Source organism: Pempheris klunzingeri, chromosome 24, assembly GCF_042242105.1.
Source record: "Pempheris klunzingeri isolate RE-2024b chromosome 24, fPemKlu1.hap1, whole genome shotgun sequence".
Classification (NCBI taxonomy): Eukaryota; Metazoa; Chordata; class Actinopteri; order Acropomatiformes; family Pempheridae; genus Pempheris; species Pempheris klunzingeri.
This window is the reverse complement of record NC_092035.1, coordinates 3,274,159-3,296,873: the sequence shown is the minus strand read 5'-3', so window position 1 is coordinate 3,296,873 and position 22,715 is coordinate 3,274,159. Positions and strand designations below refer to the sequence as shown.

General features: G+C 42.4%; 1 long non-coding RNA gene across 1 annotated transcript; it reads left to right on the top strand.

The window, feature by feature from the left end:
* Positions 1-844: 844 nt before the first annotated feature.
* LOC139223897 (uncharacterized) lies at positions 845-1,382 on the top strand. Its single transcript, XR_011586051.1, has 2 exons — positions 845-930; positions 1,255-1,382. It is a non-coding gene; the product is annotated as an uncharacterized lncRNA (long non-coding RNA).
* The last annotated feature ends 21,333 nt before the right edge of the window (positions 1,383-22,715 follow it).

The window sequence follows — 22,715 nt, the reverse complement described above, 5'->3', positions numbered from 1 at the left end:
ACGCTAGCTAACCATGCTAACACGTGGCTGCCACATTTGACTGCTTTTTGAGGCGGATAAAGAAACCAGCCAGCGGCCAAGTTCACCAGAATGATGACTAAATGTAGCTCATTATGAGAAGGAACATGTTTTATACTTCACACTGTTACTATCAGAGGAAATCAGCAGCACCTGTGGATTAGCTTCACTACAGTGACAAACATGAGGAAAGAAAAGCCCAGCAACAGACATTAAACACTGAACTCACTATTATTTCTAGTTTGTAACTCGGTGGATGATGTTTATTTAAATAACCAAGCTGCTTGCTGTTACACAGCAGCAGTGTTTCTAGTTTTGGCTGGATTTTTACCACCTTTAGGAACAGAAATAGATCATTCAGTGTTTCCTTAAGTACATTTTCATTGAAATGTCAGTAATCACCATTAATGTCTAAATATTGAGTTAGTGAAGTTTAACAGCAAGTTTGAAAATGTATCTCAACAGTGTAAATGTAAAGGGAATGAAATGAGAGAAAAGTCATCAGTGTAAATATCCACTTTTTTTTATTTCATCCATCAAATGTGTGCAGCCTTGTTCAACATGAAGGTGATCCAGCTGTAACTTGTGATCGCTTATTGATTCATTGTTTTTCCTTTCATGCTTCAGGTGTTCACTGCTGAGGAGCCGAGGAAGATTCTTCAGGTTCGTCCACATCCTCATAACTTCTTATTCATCAGCATCATTGTACTATTTGATATATTGTAAATTATTGTTAATAATAGCTTACATTTATATAGCACCTTTCAAAAAAAGTGATTCCACAACCTGAATAACATCTTTCACCTTCAAAATGTTGTGCTTTTTTTTTTTTAGATGATTTTCCAAAATGCAACCTGAGATCATGTTCTAGTGTGACAGGGCTTGTGTTCACTGCTGAGGAAGATTCTTCAGGTTTGTCCAAAGGCTCATTATTGTTTGAGCTTATGACCTGATAAAATATTTCACTTTAATAGTATTGTGCTTTATTTTTTTGTCCACCAAAATAAAGTTGGTTTATCTCCGAGAGCGAGAGAGAGAGCGAGAGCGAGAGAGCGAGAGAGCGAGAGAGCGAGAGAGAGAGAGAGAGACTTTTTGGCAAAATCACAATTTAAAAATAAAAGACAGAGTTAGAAAAACAAGGAGGAAACAAGAGTTAGACTAGTTAAAAATCACTCAAAATATAAAAGACACAAGATTCCAACAAAACCAGTTTTTTTTTTTCTATTTTTATTTAAGACAGTGAAGATGCTGCTTTGCTCACTGGACATCCAGCAGGAACATGGAGGCAGATCCTGTCAGACAGAGGAAGACAAGTTTTAAAAAACAAAATTGTTCTTCATTTTAAATAAAGTTTGACATGATGACATCCTGTGTTGTTATTTACTGATACTTTAGATTCTACCTTTACAAACAAGCACCAAGAGAGACAACATGTGAGGAGAAAATAAAAGCTCACATATCATGTCTAAACACATTCATCTGATGTTGGAGGTAAAGTTGAGCGTTCTTACCAAAAGCTGTTCCTGTCACAGGTTCTTCAGTCCAGACAGGAAACACCACCTGCAACAGAAGAGATTTTCACAATAAAACTACAGCTCTTTACTCAAGTAAAAAGGAAATGACATTATAGGTTAAGTTCACCTGCAAACAGACTAAATGTGATAAAGTTTGTGATTCCTCACTTCAAAGCTGCTGGTTAAACTTTGTGGTTCTGCTCCTGAAGAACATCCCGTTATAAACAACTACATGCTAATGCTACATGCTAACACTAGCCAGCATGGTAGCCACTGATTAGCCACATGGTGGAAGTGATCAGTGATTATTGATCCTGTAGTCCAGTCATTAGCAGCAAACTCACTGCAGACACTAAAGAAACTGAACTTTAACTAACATTACACTAAGTCTGAGCTTTAACTCTCCTGCTGCAGCAGCTGATTAACAGCAAACAGCTGCAAAGATCAACGAGGCCTGATGAGGAACTTCTGTTGGTTCTAGTGCAAACAGAGAACATTAGAACCATCAGTGTTTATTACAACAGTAATCTGGTACTTTTGTTCCTAAACAGGTTCACCAGCCACAATGAAACCACCAATAGATCCAAAAATCACAGAGTAAGACTGCTGTGCCGTTATTAGCATATACAGATCTATATTAGCATAAATCCTCCTCAGACAGCAGTGAAATGTATCAGCCGTCCACATTAGCATGTTAGCTAGCATTAGCTAATTAGCTAGCATTAGCTAATTAGCTTGCTACTGAACACAGATTTGTTTGCCTTTGTTCAGCCATTGATCCTCAGACTGACCTCGTTAACCAAAGACAACTCCTCGTCTCCTTGGTGTTTTCCTCTTCTCTCCCTCCAAAGACTTCATGAAGCAGAAGCAAACCGTCCGGTTCTTTGTACCTGAAGGAGAAAAGCCGTCTGGCACCTGGAGCTGTGAACCTTCAGCCTTTATAGAGATGGACACACCGTGCGGCCAATCACAAGCGAGGACAGAGTTGGATCATACCATTATGCGGAAGTACTAATGGAGACCCTCTGAAGACAGCTAGTAGTGGTACAGTCCAGGTACAGAGCCGCAGGACTTAAACGCAGGCGCGTTGGGGAAGAGTGAACACTTGAGTTTTAGGAGCCGTCAGAGCTGAATCTTTGTAAAGAGCCGGACTTCCTGTCACGAGCGTCCTGACTTCATTTGCTGTAGGATGACTGTTTCTGTCCAGTTGGGGAGGATTTAATCATGGTCAGATGAGTTTCTTTCTTAATCTTTATATTCTTTAAACAAATAAAGGCGTGAAATATTTCATTTTGTGTGTAATGAATCTATATAGTATATGAGTTTCACTTTTTGAATTGAATTACAGAAATGAATCAACTTTTTCACGATATTCTAATTTTTTGAGATGCACCTGTATTAATGAACACAGTCACCAATTTAAACCAGTCACTCCTGGCAGGGGTATTAAAGACTGAACACTAGTTAGCAAGCAAAGAGGTTGAAATGGGCAACTAAAAGTGTCTGACATAGTGAAATAATGAAACAGCTCAAAGTGATGGATCAACAGTCTGAAGTCATTTGCATGTGGATTTAATCTAACTGTGTCATTTCTTTTCAAACTGCCAGATTTGTCCACAGAGCCGTGGCTCAGGGCAGACGGGCTCTGGCTCATGAAAACTGGCCAGATGAGGCTCCCTGGACAGAAAAGAGCACGACGGGCAGGTACACACACTTCACACTGTTTTTATTTATCCCACATGATCAGTGCTAACACACATCACTGAATGACTCGTGAAAAGTAAAGATATATAAAGAAATAATATATGAAAAGAAAATGTGGAATGAACTATCTGAAAATAATTGATTACATTTTTCTGTGAACGATTAACACCCGTAGTTACTGGATCTATACAGTTATTGCTAAACTTTCCTGCATGAATCGCTACGCTGCGACGTTTCTCAGGTCGAGGAAATGACCAGTGCTGCCGACTCCTCAGGAAGGAAAGTAGCTATAATTATAACAATTTTTTGTAAAGACGGTTTTAACTTGACAACATTCACAACCGATAAACCGACCAAAAACAGACAATAGAAAAAACTGTCGATGGCAATGTGAGAAAGTGATGCCAACCAGTCTGGCCCTGATTCAGGCTCAGTGTTTGGTTGTTTCCCCTCCACACACACACACTGTGCTGGCTCACAGAAAGAGCAGGTCATCTTCTCTTTGGTCAAGGCTTTCTATGGCAGGTTCATCAGCTGAGGGAGCTGACTTCAACGAGAAAAACATTATCGGGCAGCTTGTGCTCATAGCAAGCCTCAGCAGACAACTTCAGGATGGAGTTAAGGGTCTGAAGTTTGCTTCTTACCACCCTCATCTGGCTGAATAATCTCTCCACTTCAGCATTGGAGTGTGGCAAGGACAACACAGACGCAGCAGCCATGGCAAGTTCCTGAAACTTGATATCAGCTGCATCCCTGAACTTCCAGATCTCAAACCATTGCTGGACAATCTTGTCTCTCTCTGCAGGACAGTAGCCAAGGAGCTTGGCTAACTTTCTGTTTCTCCCAGGCTCTTATTGTGCTTTAGAGTTTCCTCTACACTGAAAACTGACATGTGCTGCAATGCTTCAGTGTTGTCTGTCAGTCTCACCCTCAGCTCATCAGTGAGGGAGATGCTGAAGGTGACACACCGCTTTCTCACATTGTTCTTCTCCTCAGGCGCAAAGTGGAGCTCAGCTGCCTTTGACTCAAGAAGGTAACCAGGGTACGGTTTGGGACTGATGGATCCATCAGTTGGCTCTTTGAGTACATCAGTGTTTGCCAGTGGATTCAGCACCCTGCTACTCACAGACTCCATCAGGCTAACCAAGCTGTCAAGAAGCTGGAGAGGATCTACCTGCTCTCCCTCACAAGCCCTGATGGCCAACTGTACCTCATCCAGCACTGAAAAAAGTCAGACACAAGATGTTTTGAGGATCACTGTACATGGAAAAGGGGGCAGCACGGTGGTGCCGTGGTCAGAACGGTGGTGCTGTGGTCAGCACGGTGGTGCTGTGGTCAGCACGGTGATGCTGTGGTCAGAACGGAGGTGCTGTGGTTAGCACGGTGGTGCTGTGGTCAGCACGGAGGTGCTGTGGTTAGCACGGTGGTGCTGTGGTTAGCACGGTGGTGCTGTGGTCAGCATGGTGGTGCTGTGGTTAGCACGGTGGTGCTGTGGTCAGCATGGTGGTGCTGTGGTCAGCACGGTGGTGCTGTGGTCAGAACGGAGGTGCTGTGGTTAGCACGGTGGTGCTGTGGTCAGCATGGTGGTGCTGTGGTTAGCACGGTGGTGCTGTGGTCAGCATGGTGGTGCTGTGGTCAGCATGGTGGTGCTGTGGTGGTCAGCATGGTGGTGCCACGGTGAGCATGGTGGTGCTGTGGTGGTCAGCATGGTGGTGCTGTGGTCAGCACTGTTGCCTCACAGCAAGAAGGTTCTAGGTTTGAACCTGAAATCTTTCTGTGTGGAGTTTTTCATGCCAGCGTGGCTTCTCTCCAGGTACTCTGGCTTCCTCCCACAATCCCAAAGACATGCAAGCTGGGTTCATTGGTGACTCTAAATTGGCCGTAGTGTGAGTGTGAGAGTGAGTGTGTGTCTGTCTCTGTATGTGGCCCTGTGATTGGCTGGTGACCACTTCAGGGTGACCCTGCCTCTCCCCACAGTTGATGCTCTCATATGTGTCTTTGTAGGCCTCCCTGCGCCTGAAGTCACTAAAACCAGCTCTAAGTCTCCTGTACCAAGTGCTCCACACTACGGGGTGGTGTCATTGGAAGCATGACTTACAGCCAGCTGCAGAGAGTGACACACACAGTGAATCAGAACCACATCTTTGAGGCCACACTCCTCCTTCAGCACTTTATGGAGCCCATTGTTAATCCCCGTCATGACGGAGGCATTGTCAGTCCCTGTCCCCAGGAGTTTGTCTTTTTCAAGACAACACTTCTCCAGGAAAGCCACAACAGCTCGGGCTATAGATCTGGCATCTCCTCCCTCCAACTCAACAAGCCCCAGAAATGTTGAGACTATTGTGTGTTTGGTGTCACTAAAGTACCTCATCACAACCCCCAGGTCCTTAGAAACACCTCCATCAGTGGACTCATGGAGGAGGAGGAGGCTGAAACGCTGCTCACCCACATCTGGACCATCTTTTTTAGAAAGTCTGGTGCTAGAACACCATTCATCATTTCCGTGCACTTTGTCCTGAGCATTTTGAAGTGAGGAGCGGCAGTGGAGTCTGAGGAAGCAGCTGTGGATCAGTGGTAGAGTGGGTCCTCCCTCAGTCAGAAGGTCGGGGGTTTGATGCCCAGCTCCTATGGGTCAACATGACAGCATGGAACAGTGTTCAGCAATAGCTAATGTCACGGTGGCTCCGCTCAGTGTTTTCCTCATTAATGGCAGCTTGCTTTGGGTGGAACTGTTGGAAGGCTTTGTCTTTTCACTATGTTTTTGAGTTGTCATGTTTTTTTTTAGATCAAAGTTTGGACTAGAAATCATCCTTACAATCCAGGCAGCGTGCTCGTGTATCGTCTCCAATAAACGGCTTCAACCAGATTCCCACTCCTTTCTCTGTTTTTGATCGAACACTGTAGACCGACACATGATGAGCCAGCTAGCTAGATTAGCTTCTGTCACAGAGAGGCACACACACAGTGGACCAGGTGAGGAAGTGACTGAGGCTCTGTGGCTCAAATGTGGCGGCTCTGCGCGTGCGCGATTCATGAGCAGCGTGCACGCGGAGTGGCTCTGTCCTCTCTGCGGCTGCGCAGCTCCTGTGAGAGCTTAGGGAGGGGGCGGGGCTAACGGCAACACCTGCTGCCCGGTGAGGACAGTGACTGATGTGAAAGCAGGTATCACTCTGCAGAGTCTCCAAAACACCGGAAAAGTCTCCAGATTTAGTGAAAGTCAACAAGTTAGCAACACAGGAAATGACGTCAGGACACTTCCGCAGCAGCAGATGACGTCGGAGCCTGAGCGGATTGTTGGAGCGTTTTTTTGCGGCTCGTTTTTCTGCTTAAAAAAGATGTTTGGAGGAAGAGAAGAAAACTGGAAAACTACCGGAGGAAAACACCATGAAGACACTGAGTTGTCTTTGGTTAATGAGGTCAGTCTGAGGCTGAGTGGTCGAACACAAACACAAACAAACATACACAGCACACAGCTAGCTAACGAGCTAACGCTAGCTAACCATGCTAACACGTGAACATTTTGCTGCTTTTTGAGGCGGATAAACAAATCAGCCAGCGGCCAAGTTCACCAGAATGATGACTAAATGTAGCTCATTATGAGAAGGAACATGTTTTATATTTCACACTGTTACTATCAGAGGAAATCAGCAGCACCTGTGGATTAGCTTCGCTACAGTGACAAACATGAGGAAAGAAAAGCCCAGCAACAGACATTAAACACTGGACTCACTATTATTTCTAGTTTGTAACTCTGTGGATGATGTTTATTTAAATAACCAAGCTGCTTGCTGTTACACAGCAGCAGTGTTTCTAGTTTTGGCTGGATTTTTACCACCTTTAGGAACAGAAATAGATAATTTGGTGTTTCCATAAGCACATTTACATTGAAATGTCAGTAATCACCATTAATGACAAAATATTGAGTTACTGAAGTTTAACAGCAAGTTTGAAAATGTATCTCAACAGTGTAAATGTAAAGGGAATGAAATGAGAGAAAAGTCATCAGTGCAAATATCCACTTTGTTTATTTCATCCATCAAATGTGTGCAGCCTTGTTCAACATGAAGGTGATCCAGCTGTAACTTGTGATCACTTATTGATTCATTCTTTTTCCTTTCATGCTTCAGGTGGGCTGGTGTTCACTGCTGAGGAGCCGAGGAAGATTCTTCAGGTTCGTCCACATCCTCATTACTTCTTATTCATCGGCATCATTGTACTATTTGATATACTGTAAATTATTGTTAATAATAATAGCTTACATTTATATAGCACCTTTCAAAAAAAAAAAAAAATAAGTGATTCCATAACCTGATTAACATCTTTCACCTTCAAAATGTTGTGCTTCTTTTTTTTTTTAGATGATTTTCCCAAATGAAGATGCTAAATGCAACCCGAGATCATCTTCTAGTGTGACAGGGCTTGTGGTGTAGTGGGTTACGTCGCAGCCTGAAGAGGCAGTGAGGCTCTGACGTGCCAGGTTCAATCCCAGCGTGTGGCTGCTACCTGCAGCAGGAAGGAAGCTTTTCTCCCCAGTAAGGGGTTATTGCAGTTCATGTTATTCAAAACCCACAAAAGCATTCTACAAAAACTTTAGGCAGCCATTTTGCTCATTATGCGCTTCATTTAAAGCGAAATGTTTAGGCCCACTTTCAGGCTCCAACCAGGGCCTTTTCTCTACAGTTAAATTTCACCTTGTTGGGATCACACACCATTGCTGGTGGTTCTAAAATTACCAGTTTCACATTATACTCAGGATTCTGCACCAAAACAAATTGGGGCCAGCTGTGGCTCATCCCTCAATCAGAAGGTTGGGGGTTTAATCCCCAGCTCCTATGGGTCAGTGTGTGAATCAGGAGGTCATGTAAAGGCGCTATACAAATACTGACCATAGGGGGATCAAGAGCTAAGCCAATGCAAAAATCACTCACAATATAAAAGACAAAGAAAACAAGATTTAGACAAAATCTTTTTATTTAATATAGAAGACATAGTGAAGGAGCTGCTTTGCTCACTGGACATCCAGCAGGAACATGGAGGCAGATCCTGTCAGGAAGACTGATGAAGACCAATACAAACATGTCAGATGAGCTGCTGGTCTACTTTTACCACAAATCAGTTTGACAATTATCAACTCTTTGCATAAGAGCAGCAGCAGAAGAGTAAAAAAAAGACACAACAACTTGCATTACTTTTGATATGTCTTTATTTAGAAATCAGTGCCAAACTGAGGCTCTCATACAAACAGTTCTGTTTGGATCCACGGCTGATTCAGGTTCTCCTGCTGCTCCTGGGAAAACACAAACACGCACAGCTTTTAGCAAAGAGTGACCAGACAGAAGGTTAAACTTGTCATCTGTTCATGGATCATTTGGAAATTGTTCTCTTCATTTTAAATAAAGTTTGACGTGACGACATCCTGTGTTGATATTTACTGATTCCTGGATACTTTTACTTTAGATTCTACCTTTACAAACAAGCACCAACAGAGACAATTATCGACTGCAAGAGTTTACAAGTCTTCAATGTTTATTTAGAAATATTTAGCTTTTGGTCTTTAAAACTAATTTAAGAGAGTCTGAAGTTTCATTAAGGCAAAAGTCCACTTTGTTGGACAGGAAACAAACAAACTTTGTCCCTGAACTGCACCAACTGATGATTTACCTCAAAGGGTGCAGTGGAGCAGACACACCTGAGCTCCAGGTGACACCGCAGGGACCAATGCTACATGCTAACACTAGCCAGCATGTTAGCCACTGATTAGCCACATGGTGGAAGTGATCAGTGATTATTGATCCTGTAGTCCAGTCATTAGCAGCAAACTCACTGCAGACACTTACATTCAGTGAGACTGGACTTGAAATTAACATTACACTAAGTCTGAGCTTTAACTCTCCTGCTGCAGCAGCTGATTAAACAGAGTAAAACTGCTGTGCTGTTATTAGCATATACAAAGATAAAAACATGTGTTTGTGTGGCCATTGAGCCTCAGACTGACCTCATTAACCAAAGCCAACTCACATCTCCTTGGTGTTTTCCTCCTCTCATCCTCCAAAGACCTCATGAAGCAGAAAGAGGAGCCCGAATGAAACTTCCCACTCTTTATAGAGTTGGATCGTACCATTATGTGAAAGTAGGAGGGGAGACGCTCTGAAGACAGGTGGGTGAGGTGGTACAGTCCAGGTACAGAGGACATAGTGATGGCTGATGGAGGCTTTGTTGCTTTTCATGCAACCAGACGTGCCAAATAAGACACCATGAGTTCATGTTTCTTCTATGTTTCATTGTGTCGGCTTGAAACCATACAGCCATGTAGTGTAGTGGAACAGGAATGATGGAGAATCAAATCCCAAACAGTCCATGAACCAAGAAATGACACGTCTCCATTTCACTTCATCTTATTGACCACTAGATGTCCTACTGGAGCTCTGTGTCATTGAAGCCTCCAGTCATGAACCATTTTTTTTTTTTTTTTTTTAACTTTTTTTTTATTCAATTATTTGAAATATAAAAACAAAGAACGTGAGGTCATCATGGGTGTTACATTTAAAATCTCAACACATTTTTCTTCATACATCATGTCATACTATTCTGAACAGTGCATACACAATCCATTTTTCCCATTGTTCTCATGAACCATTTTTTGAATCAAGTGTCGAAGCTTCAACAAAGCCTCCATCAGCCATCACTATGTCCTCTGTACCTGGACTGTACCACCTCACCCACCTGTCTTCGGAGCGTCTCCCCTCCTACTTTCACATAATGGTACGATCCAACTCTATAAAGAGTGGGAAGCTTCACTTTGGGTCCTCTTTCTGCTTCATGAGGTCTTTGGAGGATGAGAGGAGGAAAACACCAAGGAGATGTGAGTTGGCTTTGGTTAATGAGGTCAGTCTGAGGCTCAATGGCCGCACAAACACATGTTTTTATCTTTGTATATGCTAATAACAGCACAGCAGTTTTACTCTGTTTAATCAGCTGCTGCAGCAGGAGAGTTAAAGCTCAGACTTAGTGTAATGTTAATTTCAAGTCCAGTCTCACTGAATGTAAGTGTCTGCAGTGAGTTTGCTGCTAATGACTGGACTACAGGATCAATAATCACTGATCACTTCCACCATGTGGCTAATCAGTGGCTAACATGCTGGCTAGTGTTAGCATGTAGCATTGGTCCCTGCGGTGTCACCTGGAGCTCAGGTGTGTCTGCTCCACTGCACCCTTTGAGGTAAATCATCAGTTGGTGCAGTTCAGGGACAAAGTTTGTTTGTTTCCTGTCCAACAAAGTGGACTTTTGCCTTAATGAAACTTCAGACTCTCTTAAATTAGTTTTAAAGACCAAAAGCTAAATATTTCTAAATAAACATTGAAGACTTGTAAACTCTTGCAGTAGATAATTGTCTCTGTTGGTGCTTGTTTGTAAAGGTAGAATCTAAAGTAAAAGTATCCAGGAATCAGTAAATATCAACACAGGATGTCGTCACGTCAAACTTTATTTAAAATGAAGAGAACAATTTCCAAATGATCCATGAACAGATGACAAGTTTAACCTTCTGTCTGGTCACTCTTTGCTAAAAGCTGTGCGTGTTTGTGTTTTCCCAGGAGCAGCAGGAGAACCTGAATCAGCCGTGGATCCAAACAGAACTGTTTGTATGAGAGCCTCAGTTTAGCACTGATTTCTAAATAAAGACATATCAAAAGTAATGCAAGTTGTTGTGTCTTTTTTTTACTCTTCTGCTGCTGCTCTTATGCAAAGAGTTGATAATTGTCAAACTGATTTGTGGTAAAAGTAGACCAGCAGCTCATCTGACATGTTTGTATTGGTCTTCATCAGTCTTCCTGACAGGATCTGCCTCCATGTTCCTGCTGGATGTCCAGTGAGCAAAGCGGCTCCTTCACTATGTCTTCTATCTTAAATAAAAAGATTTTGTCTAAATCTTGTTTTCTATGTCTTTTATACTGTGAGTGATTTTTGCATTGGCTTAGCTCTTGATCCCCCTATGGTCAGTATTTGTATAGCTCATTTACATGACCTCCTGATTCACACACTGACCCATAGGAGCTGGGGATTAAACCTCCAACCTTCTGATTGAGGGATGAGCCACAGCTGGCCCCAATTTGTTTTGGTGCAGAATCCTGAGTATAATGTGAAACTGGTAATTTTAGAACCACCAGCAATGGTGTGTGATCCCAACTAGGTTAAACTTAACTGTAGAGAAAAGGCCCTGGTTGGAGCCTGAAAGTGGGCCAAAACATTTAGCTTTAAATGAAGCGCATAATGAGCAAAATGGCTGCCTAAAGTTTTTGTAGAATGCTTTTGTGGGTTTTGAATAAAATGAACTGCAATAACCCCTTACTGGGGAGAAAAGCTTCCTTCCTACTGCAGGTAGCAGCCACACACTGGGATTGAACCTGGCGCGTCAGATCCTCACTGCCTCTTCAGGCTGCGACGTAACCCACTACACCACAAGCCCTGTCACACTAGAAGATGATCTCGGGTTGCATTTAGCATCTTCATTTGGGAAAATCATCTAAAAAAAAAAAGAAAAAGCACAACATTTTGAAGGTGAAAGATGTTAATCAGGTTATGGAATCACTTTTTTTTTTTTTGAAAGGCACTATATAAATGTAAGCTATTATTATTATTAACAATAATTTACAGTATATCAAATAGTACAATGATGCCGATGAATAAGAAGTAATGAGGATGTGGACGAACCTGAAGAATCTTCCTCGGCTCCTCAGCAGTGAACACCAGCCCACCTGAAGCATGAAAGGAAAAAGAATGAATCAATAAGTGATCACAAGTTACAGCTGGATCACCTTCATGTTGAACAAGGCTGCACACATTTGATGGATGAAATAAAAAAGTGGATATTTGCACTGATGACTTTTCTGTCATTTCATTCCCTTTACATTTACACTGTTGAGATACATTTTCAAACTTGCTGTTAAACTTCAGTAACTCAATATTTAGACATTAATGGTGATTACTGACATTTCAATGTAAATGTGCTTATGGAAACACCGAATTATCTATTTCTGTTCCTAAAGGTGGTAAAAATCCAGCCAAAACTAGAAACACTGCTGCTGTGTAACAGCAAGCAGCTTGGTTATTTAAATAAACATCATCCACCGAGTTACAAACTAGAAATAATAGTGAGTTTAGTGTTTAATGTCTGTTGCTGGGCTTTTCTTTCCTCATGTTTGTCACTGTAGCGAAGCTAATCCACAGGTGCTGCTGATTTCCTCTGATAGTAACAGTGTGAAGTATAAAACATGTTCCTTCTCATAATGAGCTACATTTAGTCATCATTCTGGTGAACTTGGCCGCTGGCTGGTTTCTTTATCCGCCTCAAAAAGCAGCAAAATGTTCACGTGTTAGCATGGTTAGCATGGTTAGCTAGCGTTAGCTAGTTAGCTAGCTGTGTGCTGTGTATGTTTGTTTGTGTTTGTGTTCGGCCACTCAGCCTCAGACTGACCTCATTAACCAAAGACAACTACGTGTCTTCATGGTGTTTTCCTCCGGTAGTTTTCCAGTTTTCTTCTCCTCCTCCAAACATCTTTTTTAAGCAGAAAAACGAGCCGCAAAAAAACGCTCCAACAATCCGCTCAGGCTCCGACGTCATCTGCTGCTGCGGAAGTGTCCTGACGTCATTTCCTGTGTTGCTAACTTGTTGACTTTCACTAAATCTGGAGACTTTTCCGGTGTTTTGGAGACTCTGCAGAGTGATACCTGCTTTCACATCAGTCACTGTCCTCACCGGGCAGCAGGTGTTGCCGTTAGCCCCGCCCCCTCCCTGAGCTCTCACAGGAGCTGCGCAGCCGCAGAGAGGACAGAGCCACTCCGCGTGCACGCTGCTCATGAATCGCGCACGCGCAGAGCCGCCACATTTGAGCCACAGAGCCTCAGTCACTTCCTCACCTGGTCCACTGTGTGTGTGCCTCTCTGGGACAGAAGCTAATCTAGCTAGCTGGCTCATCATGTGTCGGTCTACAGTGTTCGATCAAAAACAGAGAAAGGAGTGGGAATCTGGCTGAAGCCGTTTATTGGAGACGATACACGAGCACGCTGCCTGGACTGTAAGGATGATTTCTAGTCCAAACTTTGATATAAAAAAAAACATGGCAACTCAAAAACATAGTGAAAAGACAAAGTCTTCCAACAGTTCCACCCAAAGCAAGCTGCCCTTAATGATGAAAACACTGAGTGGAGCCACAGTGACATTAGCTGAACACTGTTCCATGCTGTCATGTTGACCCATAGGAGCTGGGCATCAAACCCCCGACCTTCTGACTGAGGGAGGACCCACTCTACCACTGATCCACAGCTGCTTCCTCAGAATCCACTGCCGCTCCTCACTTCAAAATGCTCAGGACAAAGTGCACGGAAATGATGAATGGTGTTCTAGCACCAGACTTTCTAAAAAAGATGGTCCAGATGTGGGTGAGCAGCGTTTCAGCCTCCTCCTCCTCCATGAGTCCACAGATGGAGGTGTTTCTAAGGACATGGAGGTTGTGATGAGGTACTTTAGTGACACCAAACACACAATAGTCTCAATATTTCTGGGGCTTGTTGAGTTGGAGGGAGGAGATGCCAGATCTATAGCCCGAGCTGTTGTGGCTTTCCTGGAGAAGTGTTGTCTTGAAAAAGACAAACTCCTGAGGACAGGGACTGACAATGCCTCCGTCATGACGGGGATTAACAATGGGCTCCATAAAGTGCTGAAGGAGGAGTGTGGCCTCAAAGATGTGGTTCTGATTCACTGTGTGTGTCACTCTCTGCAGCTGGCTGTAAGTCATGCTTCCAATGACACCACCCCGTAGTGTGGAGCACTTGGTACAGGAGACTTAGAGCTGGTTTTAGTGACTTCAGGTGCAGGGAGGCCTACAAAGACACATATGAGAGCATCAACTGTGGGGAGAGGCAGGGTCACCCTGAAGTGGTCACCAGGCAATCACAGGGCCACATACAGAGACAGACACACACTCACTCTCACACTCACACTACGGCCAATTTAGAGTCACCAATTAACCCAGCTTGCATGTCTGTTGGATTGTGGGAGGAAGCCAGAGTACCTGGAGAGAAGCCACGCTGGCATGAAAAACTCCACACAGAAAGATTTCAGGTTCAAACCTAGAACCTTCTTGCTGTGAGGCAACAGTGCTGACCACAGCACCACCGTGCTGACCACCACAGCACCACCATGCTGCCCCCTTTTCCATGTACAGTGATCCTCAAAACATCTTGTGTCTGACTTTTTTGAAGTCAGTGCTGGATGAGGTACCGTTGGCCATCAGGGCTTGTGAGGGAGAGCAGGTAGATCCTCTCCAGCTTCTTGACAGCTTGGTTAGCCTGATAGAGTCTGTGAGTAGCAGGGTGCTGAATCCACTGGCAAACACTGATGTACTCAAAGAGCCAACTGATGGATCCATCAGTCCCAAACCGTACCCTGGTTACCTTCTTGAGTCAAAGGCAGCTGAGCTCCACTTTGCGCCTGAGGAGAAGAACAATGTGAGAAAGCGGTGTGTAGCCTTCAGCATCTCCCTCACTGATGAGCTGAGGGTGAGACTGACAGACAACACTGAAGCATTGCAGCACATGTCAGTTTTCAATGTAGAGGAAACTCTAAAGCACAATAAGAGCCTGGGAGAAACAGAAAGTTAGCCAAGCTCCTTGGCTACTGTCCTGCAGAGAGAGACAAGATTGTCCAGCAATGGTTTGAGATCTGGAAGTTCAGGGATGCAGCTGATATCAAGTTTCAGGAACTTGCCATGGCTGCTGCGTCTGTGTTGTCCTTGCCACACTCCAATGCTGAAGTGGAGAGATTATTCAGCCAGATGAGGGTGGTAAGAAGCAAACTTCAGACCCTTAAGTCCATCCTGAAGTTGTCTGCTGAGGCTTGCTATGAGCACAAGCTGCCTGATAATGTTTTTCTCATTGAAGTCAGCTCCCTCAGCTGATGAACCTGCCATAGAAAGCCTTGACCAAAGAGAAGATGACCTGCTCTTTCTGTGAGCCAGCACAGTGTGTGTGTGTGGAGGGGAAACAACCAAACACTGAACCTGAATCAGGGCCAGACTGGTTGGCATCACTTTCTCACATTGCCATCGACAGTTTTTTCTATTGTCTGTTTTTGGTCAGTTTATCGGTTGTTAATGTTGTCAAGTTAAAACCGTCTTTACAAAGAATTGTTATAATTATAGCTACTTTCCTCACTGAGGAGTCGGCAGCACTGGTCATTTCCTCGACCTGAGAAACGTTGCAGCGTAGTGACACATGCAGGAAAGTTTAGCAATAACTGTATAGATCCAGTAACTACGGGTGTTAATCGTTCACAGAAAAATGTAATCAATTATTTTCAGATAGTTCATTCCACATTTTCTTTTCATTTATTATATCTTTATATATCTTTACTTTTCATGAGTCATTCAGTGATGTGTGTTAGCACTGATCATGTGGGATAAATAAAAACAGTGTGAAGTGTGTGTACCTGCCCGTCGTGCTCTTTTCTGTCCAGGGAGCCTCATCTGGCCAGTTTTCATGAGCCAGAGCCCGTCTGCCCTGAGCCACGGCTCTGTGCAGAAATCTGGCAGTTTGAAAAGAAATGACACAGTTAGATTAAATCCACATGCAAATGACTTCAGACTGTTGATCCATCACTTTGAGCTGTTTCATTATTTCACTATGTCAGACACTTTTAGTTGCCCATTTCAACCTCTTTGCTTGCTAACTAGTGTTCAGTCTTTAAAACCCCTGCCAGGAGTGACTGGTTTAAATTGGTGACTTGTTCATTAATACAGGTGCATCTCAAAAAATTAGAATATCGTGAAAAAGTTGATTCATTTCTGTAATTCAATTCAAAAAGTGAAACTCATATACTATATAGATTCATTACACACAAAATGAAATATTTCAAGCCTTTATTTGTTTAAAGAATATAAAGATGAAGAAAGAAACTCATCTGACCATGATTAAATCCTCCCCAACTGGACAGAAACAGTCATCCTACAGCAAATGAAGTCAGGACGCTCGTGACAGGAAGTCCGGCTCTTTACAAAGATTCAGCTCTGACGGCTCCTAAAACTCAAGTGTTCACTCTTCCCCAACGCGCCTGCGTTTAAGTCCTGCGGCTCTGTACCTGGACTGTACCACTACTAGCTGTCTTCAGAGGGTCTCCATTAGTACTTCCACATAATGGTACGATCCAACTCTGTCCTCGCTTGTGATTGGCCGCACGGTGTGTCCATCTCTATAAAGGCTGAAGGTTCACAGCTCCAGGTGCCAGACGGCTTTTCTCCTTCAGGTACGAGGAACCGGACGGTTTGCTTCTGCTTCATGAAGTCTTTGGAGGGAGAGAAGAGGAAAACACCAAGGAGACGAGGAGTTGTCTTTGGTTAATGAGGTCAGTCTGAGGATCAATGGCTGAACAAAGGCAAACAAATCTGTGTTCAGTAGCAAGCTAACTAGCTAATGCTAGCTAACATGCTAATGTGGACGGCTGATACATTTCACTGCTGTCTGAGGAGGATTTATGCTAATATAGATCTGTATATGCTAATAACAGCACAGCAGTCTTACTCTGTGATTTTTGGATCTATTGGTGGTTTCATTGTGGCTGGTGAACCTGTTTAGGAACAAAAGTACCAGATTACTGTTGTAATAAACACTGGTGGTTCTAATGTTCTCTGTTTGCACTAGAACCAACAGAAGTTCCTCATCAGGCCTCGTTGATCTTTGCAGCTGTTTGCTGTTAATCAGCTGCTGCAGCAGGAGAGTTAAAGCTCAGACTTAGTGTAATGTTAGTTAAAGTTCAGTTTCTTTAGTGTCTGCAGTGAGTTTGCTGCTAATGACTGGACTACAGGATCAGTAATCACTGATCACTTCCACCATGTGGCTAATCAGTGGCTACCATGCTGGCTAGTGTTAGCATGTAGCATTAGCATGTGGTTGTTTATAACGGGATGTTCTTCAGGAGCAGAACCACAAAGTTTAACCAGCAGCTTTGAAGTGAGGAATCACAAACTTTATCACATTTAGTCTGTTTGCAGGTGAACTTAACCTATAATGTCACTTCCTTTTTACTTGAGTAAAGAGCTGTAGTTTTATTGTGAAAATGTCTTCTGTTGCAGGTGGTGTTTCCTGTCTGGACTGAAGAACCTGTGACAGGAACAGCTTTTGGTAAGAACGCTCAACTTTACCTCCAACATCAGATGAATGTGTTTAGACATGAAATGTGAGCTTTTATTTTCTCCTCACATGTTGTCTCTCTTGGTGCTTGTTTGTAAAGGTAGAATCTAAAGTATCAGTAAATAACAACACAGGATGTCATCATGTCAAACTTTATTTAAAATGAAGAACAATTTTGTTTTTTAAAACTTGTCTTCCTCTGTCTGACAGGATCTGCCTCCATGTTCCTGCTGGATGTCCAGTGAGAGAAGCAGCATCTTCACTGTGTCTTAAATAAAAAAAAAAAACTGGTTTTGTTGAAATCTTGTGTTTTTTATATTTTGAGTGATTTTTGCATTTGCTTAACTACACTGTCTAAATCTTGTTTCTTTTCTATTGTGTTCAACAATTCTCTCTCTCTCTCTCTCTCTCTCTCTCTCTCTCTCTCTCTCTCTCTCTCTCTCTCTCTCTCTCTCTCTCTCTCTCTCTCTCTCTCTCTCTCTCTCTCTCTCTCTCTCTCTCTCTCTCTCTCTCTCTCTCTCTCTCTCTCTCTCTCTCTCTCTCTCTCTCTCTCTCTCTCTCTCTCTCTCTCTCTCTCTCTCTCTCTCTCATATATATATATATATGGGAACACAGGATATAAACCAACTTTATTTTGGGGAAAAAAAAGCACAATACTATTAAAGTGAAATATGTTATCAGGTCATAAGCTCAAACAATAATGAGCCTTTGGGCAAACCTGAAGAATCTTCCTCAGCAGTGAACACAAGCCCTGTCACACTAGAACATGATCTCAGGTTGCATTTTGGAAAATCATCTAAAAAAAAAAAGCACAACATTTTGAAGGTGAAAGATGTTATTCAGGTTGTGGAATCACTTTTTTTGAAAGGTGCTATATAAATGTAAGCTATTATTAACAATAATTTACAATATATCAAATAGTACAATGATGCTGATGAATAAGAAGTAATGAGGATGTGGACGAACCTGAAGAATCTTCCATGAATCAATAAGCAATCACAAGTTACAGCTGGATCACCTTCATGTTGAACAAGGCTGCACACATTTGATGGATGAAATAAAAAAAGTGGATATTTGCACTGATGACTTTTCTCTCATTTCATTCCCTTTACATTTACACTGTTGAGATACATTTTCAAACTTGCTGTTAAACTTCACTAACTCAATATTTAGACATTAATGGTGATTACTGACATTTCAATGAAAATGTACTTAAGGAAACACTGAATGATCTATTTCTGTTCCTAAAGGTGGTAAAAATCCAGCCAAAACTAGAAACACTGCTGCTGTGTAACAGCAAGCAGCTTGGTTATTTCAATAAACATCATCCACCAAGTTACAAACTAGAAATAATAGTGAGTTCAGTGTTTAATGTCTGTTGCTGGGCTTTTCTTTCCTCATGTTTGTCACTGTAGTGAAGCTGATCCACAGGTGCTGCTGATTTCCTCTGATAGTAACAGTGTGAAATATAAAACATGTTCCTTCTCATAATGAGCTACATTTAGTCATCATTCTGGTGAACTTGGCCGCTGGCTGGTTTCTTTATCCGCCTCAAAAGGCAGTCAAATGTGGCAGCCACGTGTTAGCATGGTTAGCTAGCGTTAGCTCGTTAGCTAGCTGTGTGCTGTGTGTGTGTGTGTGTGTTGGTGTTCGTGTGTCCACTCAGCCTCAGACTGACCTCTTTAAACAAAGACAACTCGGTGTCTTCGTGGTGTTTTCCTCGAGTCCTTCTCCGCTTTTCCTTTCGTCCTCCAAACATCTTTCTCAAGCACTAAAACGCTCCAACGATCCGCTCAGGTTAAACCTCACCTGTTGTGACGTCACTTCCTCAAGCCGAGCACCGTCGCAGCGGCAGTGACGTAAACAGCAGGAACGTTTAGCAGCAGCTCTGTAGATCTACAAACTACGGGTGTTAATCATTCACAGAAACATCTAATACATTATTTTCAGGGAGTTAAATGGTAAATGATCAATGTTCTGTATTTGTCTCGCGCCTTTCTACTTATTTCAACTACTCAAAGCGCTTTTAGGTACAAGTTTGGCTTCACGTGTTTTGCATCTGTGAGGACACAGCGCCCTCTTGTGTCCTGTAGGAGGAACTATTTATCTCTGTTCCTCCACTCCTTTTCTCTTTTCCACTGGTTTGTCTTTTCATTTATTAGATCTTTATGTCATCTCTTTACTTTCCACTCTGGATTTTACTGCCTACACATTTATTATAGGAGGTATAATGGAGCTCCTTGTGCCACAGGTGCTGTTATTAAACACACGACAACATTTTGTGCTCCGAAATGATAAAAACCGACAAAAATTGGTCATTGTCATACACCAAGTCTATGATGGGACAGTGAGGGGCAAGTAGTGCTGGGAGTGACCACTGACCCTCCTTTTCTCTGACCTCTAGGCTCAAACTAACTCCGGTGTCGCCTCCACACTTGTGATGAAGCTCTCACAGTGGACCCTCACCTGCAGACTGAGGTTAGTGGCCTTTCTCAGCACACACTTGCAAAGGAGAGCGGCCCCAGAGGGCAGCGAGCACATGAGCCAGAGCCCGTCTGCCCTGAGCCACGGCTCTGTGGACAAATCTGGCAGTTTGAAAAGAAATGACACAGTTAGATTAAATCCACATGCAAATGACTTCAGACTGTTGATCCATCACTTTGAGCTGTTTCATTATTTCACTATGTCAGACACTTTTAGTTGCCCATTTCAACCTCTTTGCTCGCTAACTAGTGTTCAGTCTTTAATACCCCTGCCAGGAGTGACTGGTTTAAACTGGTGACTTGTTCACTAATAGATAGATAGAAATACTTTATTGATCCCCGGGGGGAAATTCTGGTGTGACAGCAGTAAAGGAGTAAAAGTGACCACCACCATGAATACAGACAAATAAATAAGCAGATAAAAAGATAAAAATGTGCAGATTAAAACTGAAGTGCGATTAAATAAAACTTTAGTGCAAGTTGAAGAACAGAAGCACATATTAGTGTTAAACAGCAGAGGGAGCTGAAAGCTCTCTGCCAGCCAGAGATGGTAACTGTGATAGATAGATAGAAATACTTTATTGATCCCTGAGGGGACATTAATACAGGTGCATCTCAAAAAATTAGAATATCATGAAAAAGTTAATTCATTTCTGTAATTCAATTCAAAAAGTGAAACTCTTGGTCTCATGATGTCAGAATGTGAACAGCAGGATGAGGAGGACTGTTTAAATACCAATTCTAACTGAAGCAGGAAATGTATTGGTGGATTCATGGATCAAACCTGTTGTGAATGTTGCTGTGAAGCTTCTTGTTAGAGAACAGCAGCTGGTGCAGAAAGTACTGAGACACTGAACAGTTGGACATGTGCATTCAAAGGTTTAGAGAAGGTCACATTAAGTTCACCTGGAAAGGTTAGAATGCATTTTAGGTTCATCCTGAAACTTCACCTGAAAGCTGAATATCCCTAACTTTTAGTGAGGAGTGTATTTCAAGGCTTTGTTGAAGCTTCGACACTTGATTCCAAAAATGGTTCATGACTGGAGGCTTCAATGACACAGAGCTCCAGTAGGACATCTAGTGGTCAATAAGATGAAGTGCAATGGAGACGTGTCATTTCTTGGTTCATGGACTGTTTGGGATTTGATTCTCCATCATTCCTGTTCCACTACACTACATGGTTGTGTGGTTTCAAGCCGACACAATGAAACATAGAAGAAACATGAACTCATGGTGTCTTATTTGGCACGTCTGGTTGCATGAATGAATGAATTCAGTGCAAAAAGTGAAACTCATATACTATATAGATTCATTCAGATTGTAGCCCATGTCCAGGACACGTCATACTGAGCCTGTTGAACAGCACTGAAACCTCTCACGGTCCTGTGGTGGATTATTTTCTAAAGTGGTGCCAGGGTTCGTCTTTATCTCTGAATGGATCAAAAACAAAGGACGTGTGTATTGATTTTAGACGCTCGCAGCCTCCTGACAGCACAGTGATTGATGGGCAGGATGTAGAAATTGTAGAGTCCTATAAGCATTTAGGAACTATAATAGACAACAAACTGACATTAGTGAGTAACACCAACACAATTTACAAGAAAAGTCAGCAGCATCTATTTTGTCAAAGGAAACTCTCAAAAGTCCAGGTTGATTGATCCCTGATGACCGTGTTCTATGGGTCTTTTATTGAGTCTGTGCTGACCTCTTCTTTCATCTGTTGGTCCTCGTCACTTAAGGTAAAGCAGAAAAATGTCCTGAACAAGGTGGTTAATGTCTGCAGTAAAATAAGTGGCACTGCTCTAGAAACCCTGCAGGATCTGTAGAACAAACAGCTTTAGAAGAAACTAAATCTCTCCTGTCTGACTGTTCTCGTCCTTCACAGCAACAGTTTCACTTTCTTCCATCCGCTTCACTGTTCAGACGTCCACGAGCTAAAACCAGCAGATACAAACATTCCTTTGTACCTTCTACCATTTCCTTCAGCTCCAGGAGGAAAAGGTAGCTTGCCTGCAGTGTTTTGATTGATTTGATTTTCTATTTGTTCCATTGTTTTTTCTTTTGTTTCTATTTTGATTTTAAGGTATTCATGCTATTGGATGTTTAGTATTTATTCGCTGTGTTTTTCAAGTGTACATGTATTTTATGTTTTGCTTCCACTGCTGCACAACTAATTGTCCCATTTGGGGACAAATAAAGTGATTGATTGATTGATTGACCTTTCCGACCACACTTCCTCTGAATGTGCTTGGATTCAGCACTCTGGGAACACTTTCCCTCTGATTGTGTCGCCTAGTGAACCAGACTGAGAGAAACTTCTGCAATTAATTAGCTGATTACAGTGAGACACTGTGAGTCTACCATACTGAACTTTTTGCACTTTGACATTTGTACCTACAAATGTAAAGAGCATTAGAAATAAAATGTATTATTATTATTTTTCACAATATTCTAAACTTCTGAGATACTGAATTTGGGGTTTTCATGAGCTGTGAGCCACAATTATCATAATTAAAACAAATAAAGGCTTGAAATATTTCATTTTGTGTGGAATGAATCTATATAGTATATGAGTTTCTCTTTTTGAGATGCACCTGTATTAATGTCCCCTCAGGGATCAATAAAGTATTTCTATCTATCTATCACAGTTACCATCTCTGGCTGGCAGAGAGCTTTCAGCTCCCTCTGCTGTTTAACACCAATATGTGCTTCTGTTCTTCAACTTGCACTAAAGTTTTATGTAATCACACTTCTGCACATTTTTATCTTTTATATAATATATTTTATATATATATTTTTATCCATATAGTATAA